Source organism: Lontra canadensis, unplaced genomic scaffold (assembly GCF_010015895.1).
Source record: "Lontra canadensis isolate GAN:19392208 unplaced genomic scaffold, GSC_riverotter_1.0 scaffold14, whole genome shotgun sequence".
Taxonomy (NCBI): Eukaryota; Metazoa; Chordata; class Mammalia; order Carnivora; family Mustelidae; genus Lontra; species Lontra canadensis.
The window spans coordinates 11,912,242-11,920,666 of record NW_022631008.1 but is presented as its reverse complement, the minus strand read 5'-3'; the positions used below and the strand labels follow the sequence as shown (position 1 = coordinate 11,920,666).

Sequence of the window (8,425 nt, the reverse complement as noted above, 5' to 3'; positions counted from 1 at the left end):
ATTCAGATGGAAAGTTTATTTTGGCTTTTCTGGTGTGTGTGTACGTGTGTGTGTGTGTGTGTGTGTGTGTGTGTGGACCAACACATGGGTTTTATCAAAAGATATATAAATATCGTTTAATTTATTGTCTTGTAATGTGATCCTTTAGGTCACTATATCCTTGTTAGCTTTTTTCATGTGTTTAGAGAATAAAAGAGAAGGCAAGAGATTCAGAAGGCCTTTCTGAAGAGCACCCATACTCAGACATTTTGGTTGCATTTTGTGTTCTCTGCAAAGAGATCACCAGAAAAGGATGACAGTCTCCCACCTAAAAACATTCTGATAGAACCAGCACATTTTTGTGTCCAGTGATAACTTGGGAAAATTGTCTAAACAGCAATTTCAGTTTAATAATCACTCAGGTTTTGTTGCAGGAATTTGTATATTAATATAGATTTTCTATAATTTGTTTAGCCTCCTGTCTTCATCCCATCCTCTAAACATCTATAATGGGTACTGAGAAGTATCAAAAGGCTAAAGTTTCATTTTAAAGAATTATCAGCTAATCTGTAATTGTTTATAAACTTTTATTTTTGTAATGTCAGAAAGTACAATGGGCTTAGTAATTAGAATACTTGCAGTTCCATTTTTGTCAAGTACAAAATACATTTTGCCAGATGAAAATACATTGGATCAATTTATTGCATCTTCTTTTATATGTTTTCAAAAGTTTTTCCTGATTATTTACTTTTTTTCATGAGAGAAAGTGAACTGCTGTCAGGAATATTTTCAACAGAACCATCAAAATAGTAGCAATGACAATAATACAACAAGCATTTTTAAATGCTTACAAGTTGTCAGACATGAAGCTCTTAAATGGAATTGCTCATTAATTCTTACAGCATCCTTTTCTGACAAGAATTTGTACCACTTACATATGAGGAAACTAAAGAAAAGATCAATCAAGTGTACTTTGCTCCCTAGGACAATAATTGGACGGTCAGATCCCACTCTTTAAACTCAGCCCTGCTGTGATGCTTCCTTAAACATAGCTTTAACAGGACTTTTTCCTTTCTTCCCCCCCCCCTTTTTTAATATGATAGATCACCAAAGGACTTTGGAAATTAAAATTCATTAACAATCACAGAACCAAAAAGTATGAAGAAATTATTTTTGTTTCAACCCCATATAGCAACAAAAAAAAAACCCCTGGACCCTGAACTCAGGTACTATTGAAAGGAAAAACAAAATTATTCTAAATTTAAAACAAACAAACAAAAATCCTTACTAAATAATCTTGCACAGGACCCTAGAAAGTGAGAGAAAGCCACTTGGCAGACTTGAGTGTTTGCAAAGTCAATTTATCAATAGACATTACAAAGCGCCTATAAACAAACTCAGGAAAGATGTATTAATTTATTCCTTAGTATCAAATAACACTAAAGAAAATTTACTCTCAAATTTAGAATTTTAGTATTCCCTTCCTGTAAAGCTAAAAACAAGGACCCTTCTGCATGTCTAACATGTGTTTAATGTTTATTCTCTTTTATAGTGATACTCTTTAAGAAAAGTAAATAATTATATTTTATTCGAGCCTAAATAAGTACTCTCACATTATTACCATACCATAAATGATATAAAAATAAAGCCATATTAAATTTATTCACAGAAGAATGATGACCTTTCTTCTGTTTTTATTTATGTATTTATACTTCTCTTTATTAGAAAGTATTAAATTTCTATAGTGTTTTATTAAGATAAAAAGGAAATGTATGACTCATTTGATGGATTTATTAAATTATGCACTAATGTATAAGAAATGATACCTTTATTTATTAATGTTGCAAAAGCAACAAAAAAGTGTTTAGAGATTTCATATACATAAGAAATTTCCTCCCTTAGACTTTTCTAGGGACTTATTGCATTGTCACATATACTGTAAAGGTACACTTTGAAAAGAATTAACATAGGTTTTGTTGTTCACATGCTCTATGTAACTGTTATCACCAAAGAACAAAACAATTGTGTCTAAAACTAAAGAAGAAATGTCAATATGAAGGATATCAGTGCTCTCACCTTGTTCGTTGACACCCCAATACATAACTGCAAAAGCTCTTCTTATATAGCTATTAACTCTGTGTGTTTGCTGTAGGCTCCACCTCTCTTTCTGAAACAAGAATTTAGGAACCATCAGTAGTTTATACCTCTGACTGATCTTCAAGTAAGTGAAGATATTCCCAAAGAATACCTTAAAAAGAGATTTTGGAAGAATATTGTGTTTGTGAACCGGGTGCATTAGTAGTTCTGGCTACTTAACTGTCTTGGAAAAATCTATAAATCATAGAAAATATTCATTTGATAGCAAAGTATATTATTGTGTAAAACATAACTGTTCTAATCCATATTATATTTTGAAATATCTAGTTAATTTTGTTGTTGAGAGAGAGTGTGTGTGAGCAGGGGGAGGGGAAGAGAGAGAGGGAGAGAGAGAATAGAATCTTAAGCAGGCTCCATACCCAGCAGATCCTGACATGGAGCTCCATCTAATGACCCTGAGATCATGATTTGATCCAAAATCAAGAGTCGGATGCTCAATTGACTTAGCCACTCAGGCACCACTAAATTTTTATTTTCTCCCCATCAGTAAAATTCTTCTCTCTTCTAAATCATAGATGTCATGATTGAGGTATAGGATGAGAAAGTTGTTCCATATTGACATATTCCACATTGCTTAATGGAAACATAGCATAGACTGAGGAACATAATTTTTTTTAACATTTATTAAACATCTATTCCAGACTTCTTCTGTATGTCCAGCAAATTGCATCTGGTCCTGTTTCTTCAATTAACTCACTGTGTAACCTTGATTTCTGAGTCTGTATCTCATATAAGTGAGATAATTAAATGAGGTGAACTACAAGATATTTCCAGGTGAATATTTTTTGAACTTAGTAGAAATAGGTTTTTTTTACTGTTTTTTTTTAAGATTTTATTTATTTATTTGACAGATAGAGATCACAAGTAGGCAGAGAGGCAGGCAGAGAGAGAGAGAGAGAGGAGGAAGCAGGCCCCCTGCTGAGCAGAGATCCTGATGTGGGGCTCCATCCCAGGACCCTGGGATCATGACTGAAGCCGAAGGCAGAGGCTTTAACGCACTGAGCCACCCAGGCACCCCAGTAGAAATAGTTTTATATAACAATAATTTCATTTAAAATCTATTAGCATCGTCATTACTTGGACCTAATCCAGCCACTGAATTTTTGATGTTTCAAAAGAAATCTTACTATAGGAATGGTTCACTTATAAAATAGCAAGATAATTTTCTGGTGAGGTTCAGAAAAATGTAAGGTAATTTTAGGCAACATACTTTGTGTGTTCTGTTCTTCCCTAGAGGAGGACAAGCATAAGAGACCAAATAGATCAACAATGAAATCTAGTTAAATGTAAAGGTTTATGTATTTTCAGTGTTTGAAAGGGAAATGTAGTGTCCACAGAGAGAACTAAATGAACACTGACCTTAAGACTAGGTGTGTGTGTTTGAATTTTTCAGAGATAGAGCCCCCGTATAATTATCTTCTGTATCTTCAGAAAGTTTTGTCACAACAAGTAAATCCTGAACCTGCTAGACAACATCAAACATTTAGTAAAAGGATATTCTATTCCACTCTATTGTTTTGTTTTTTATTGGCCTAATCCTGTAACTACAGAACAGAGGTACAAAGAATTTTACTTTTTTTTTAACTCGTGCCAAATGTCCTAATTAACAGTTCTAATAACTTACCTCATAATAGGGTTAAATATTATCCACGCTCCCCCATGCCAATCATTATGATCTAAACCAGAATGCAATAGAATATATTGGGTTTTTCAGAAGCATAACACTTTTCTTGTATTTTTCTTTTTTTTTTTTTAAGATTTTTTATTTATTCATTTGACAGACAGAGATCACAAGCAGGCAGAGAGGCAGGCAGAGAGAGGGGGGAGGCAGGCTCCCTGCTGAGCAGAGAGCCTGATGCGGGGCTCGATCCCAGGACCCCGGGATCATTACTTGAGCCGAAGGCAGAGGCTTTAACCCACTGAGTCGCCCCGTGTATTTTTCTTTTTTTTCTCTATCTCATTCATTAATAATACTGAATTTTCGACTTTCCTATTTCTGTCACTCACCTTATTTGATCATCCTTCTCTTTCCAAGTGATAACCACAGTGTTAGCTCCTTTGCCAAATAAGGCCTTTATGACATTTTAGTGGATGCTATCTGTGAGTTGTAGCTCAAAACTTCCTTCAAGCCTGAAAGGTACAGTCTTTGCTTGTGGAAGTGCTTCCAGCTATTAGCCCTCCTAGTAAATTGTCCTCAGCTGGAGAGAATCATTTCACTCCTGGTTTTGCTCAATGTGTATCACTGGTGGATACATGATTATATAGGCCCAGCGCTCTCACCATAAAGAAGAATGATTTGAGTAGTTCTCCCAGACTCTTTTCCATTAGGGCTCAGGAGATGATTTTTTTTTTTAATATTTTATTTATTTATTTGACAGACAGAGATCTACAAGTAGGCAGAGAGACAGGGAGAGAGGAGGAAGCAGGGTCCCCGCTGAGCAGAAAGCCTGATGTGGGGCTCAATCCCAGGACCCTGGGATCATGACCCAAGCTGAAGGCAGAGGCTTTAACCCACTGAGCCACCCAGGCACCCCAGGAGATGTTTTTAAGACTGTATTGCAGTCCAACTTTTCCCCTTGCCTGTTCATTCTTTATTTCCTTCCTCAGGTGCTTATCCAACACATTAGTCTCCTTATCAAGTCTGCTTCTGGGGGACCCACGTTGAAAAGGTATCAAAAATTATTTAACATCTTTGGACATTTTTTCATTTTATAGAGTCTTTGTCACCCATATTCCTGTAAACAAGAAAGAGAATAAGTTTGTTTCTTAGAAATAATGGATTTGAAATATAGTATATAAGAAGTATAGAATAAGAATCAGGCATATATATTTTTTTCTAATGAAAACATAGTTAATATTCATTGTCTAGCATTCACTCTTACAGTTTAGTTGCCCACACTTTTCAGTAATTTAAGTTGGACAATAACTCCCTTTGAGCCTGAGTACAAATAAGACAGTGGATGAATTATTTGCCTAGATTTTTCTGTTAGCCATGAAAAAAGAATTAAGTTAACAGAAACAAGACTCTTGACTAAAGTATTTTACTTTATTCATTTAAAATTATTTTTGATGGACTTGATCTCATATTTACAGAGATGTTTTCCATCTTCCTCTCCCTGTATCATACTCAACTGTTTCTGTATCTTTAACTTTTATTGCCAAATTACCCTATTTGTATATCTTGCCACATGTGGAAAACAAATATAAAGATATTAGAAAAATGTAATAAGGTACAACTGTGTTTTCGCAGAATTAGGTATTAGTTTAAGCTCCCTCCAGGAAAGCTTAACTCATGGAGTAGGGAAAGGATTTAACTAAATTTTGGCATTCTATACATGAGATCTGATGAATTCCAGAGTAATAGGGAAGACAAATCAAAATGGGAACTGAGCTAGAAAATACTAATTATCTAATTAAATCTGCTTCCTAATTCTGAGATGTGCCATTATATCTGTTAGGTCTTGCACATGACGTCCAAAAACTCCTTGCATGACTGATTAAATTCAAGGTTTCACATTAATCACAAGCTGTATGTTTATCTTTCATTTTTTCCTCTTAATTTAAAAGAAAAATAGAAATTTAAGTAGTTATTGTCTACAGTGTTGTAGAACAAGGTAGGATGCCTATGTGGCCTATTTTATTTAGAGATGGTAAATGAAATGTTTCAAGTAGATTCACATATGAACCATCCAATAAGCAGATGCACACATTCAACTCAATTGAATGGAAGAAGAGTAAACTATAAATCTTCAAATAAAAAATTACTCAGGATAAACCCATATGGGTTATTTTAAGAAAACTGTCCCTTAACATTAATGATTTTCTATGATGATCTCCAACATAGTATGATTCCCTAAACCCAAAGGGCACTGTTTTTGTAGCAGCATCTGCACTTGTTGCTGGTCTAAGGCAATGAGTGCTGGTGGTAGAATTGGTAGGGAAAACAATGCCTCAGATGGATATTTACCTCAAGAAATAGGCAAGAAGCCTCATATCTGACCAGCAATGGCACATCTCTCTCAGCAGTGTATTCCAAACCATAAACTACCATGACCAAAAGAGCAGGTTGTTGAGGAATATAACCATAGGGCTGTTAGATTTAACAAATAAAGATTTAGGACATTCAATTCAATTTAAATTTGGGTACGCAATGGACAATTTCTCACTATAAGCACGTACTAAATATTGTATCCTGTATTTTATCTGGCAGCTCTATATAATAGGCTTCCAAAGACAGATAATAAGAATAGATTCAAAGGCCAGGAAAATAGAACCCATTTTATGTATTTCAGAGAAAATTTGATACAGAAAAATGGTTACATGGTTATTGGAAGGCCTAAGAGATCAAAAGGGAAATAGTGAGGTAACTTCGATATTAGTCACTGCAGGAAAGAGCTATGATCTGTAAAGCTGGGGGACAAATGGGAGGGGTTTATTTTCCTAGAGCCCACAATGAACGGGAGAGGTTGCATGTCTATACCTAGATCTTGACAAGGGGCCTTGCCATTTATACTGTAGCATGGGAGAGGAAGTAACCAAATCAAAGTATGAACCCTGGAAAAGGTTCCAGGTGGGGATAACAAGAGCACCAAGGGAGACAAAGGGCTGATTCTGACTGCTGACTGTAGGAAAGAGGCTCTTTCCAGAGTAGGTGTCAGCTACTGTTCTATTAACATGGATATCAGTCTTCCTCCTCCAACTATTGGTAGAGCCCAGCCAGAAATCAGCTGGCAAGGAACTCTTGAGAAAAATCATTCCCCACTCCTTAAAAACATACAGAGAGGCACAGAAAAGTGTGGATAGGGGCAGAAGGCAATTCCTCAAGCAAAGAGCATCTTTTTAAAAATTTGGACAAAAGAATAAGGTTCAGAAAAAAAGTTGAGAAAAGAACAGTAATTTAAGTTCCAAAATTAACAGACTAAGGAATTAACAGCTGAAGTGACAGAATTAATAAGAAAAGCAAAGACTCTAAGTATAAATAATTTCATCAGAGTGGTTAGGATAATATTTCTCTTATAAAAAAGAATTAGATTTCCTATAAACTGCAAATAAATTTGGTAAGGTAAAATTAAGATTATTTCAACTAACAGGCAGAAGAGAAAAATGGCCAATACCAGAAATCAAATTAATCAAACGGAAGAAAGTCTTAGAGAATTTTCTTAGTGTTATAAACACATTAAAAAAAAAAAATGGAAAGAGCTAGACTATGCTGGGGGCCTCATCCAATCTGGTGGTCAAGTTTGCCAACACTGACAAGGAGAACATGATCCAGCAAATGTGACGGATGGCTGGCCAGATGAGTGTGTTCAACCCCATGGCCATCTTGTTTGGTGCCCATGGCACTGACACAGAGACACAGACATAACAGCAAGCAGCACTAATGACGTCAGTCGAGCAGGATGGCTATCTGAACCCCATGGCTACCTTCACTGCTGCCCAGATGCAGCACATGGTGACCCTCAACATGAACGGCCTGGTGCCTTCACACATAACCTCAGCCTCAGGCAGCAGCACCTCTTGGAGCATCACTTCACCAGCTGTGCATGGTTAGCATCCCATCCCCTACTGAGGTGAACCCCTCACCAACCTCCCCGAAACAGATCAGTGGGCAACTTGCAGTGGAAGCTGTGTTTACCAAAGATCCACCCCTACCCAGCACACAGCCCTACCAGTGCAGTCCCCTACGCTGGAGTCAGAAGTATGCATGTCCAGGCGACCACCGTGCTGACTATGGTCAGGTAAGACAGGTCTTTCTGTCCTCAGTAAGTTCCAGTAATCTGCCAGCAATAGAGAGAAGGCTCCAACAAACAGGCCAGCCAGGTCACGAGCAGCTTCCAGATGGGCATGAAGAGGCTCAAAGTGCAGCTGAAGCAGCCCAAAGAGGCCAATAACCCATACTTAGTTTCTGGGGGTCTATTTTCTCTGCCTGGGGGAGACCAGGACTCAAACAGGGCAGGATGCTGAACAGGCTACACTAAAAAACAAGCCCCTCTCAACACATATTAAAGATAAGAACCATTGACATACCAGCTAATAATATCAAGCAAGCTGAAGACTCCAGACACACTCTGTTAATTGTAAATTTCTTTAAGGAAAGTATAGATTCTGTGGGTTCAGAGGGCACATGTTCGGGTGAAAAATACATATGACATAAAGAAGAAGATGGAAAAAAACTGAGAAGGAAAAAAGCACAAAAAAGGACAATTTTACAACAAAATAATTTGAGACCAGATGGGAATGCTGAAGGGCTGGAACTGAGGAGAAATGCTGCTCACTGATCACCAGGACT

The 8,425-nt window shown here is 36.7% G+C and overlaps 1 pseudogene; it reads left to right on the top strand.

Annotated features, from left to right (window-relative positions):
- The first annotated feature begins 7,342 nt into the window (after positions 1 to 7,342).
- On the top strand, positions 7,343 to 8,114 carry LOC116868211 (annotated as a pseudogene).
- Positions 8,115 to 8,425: the final 311 nt, after the last annotated feature.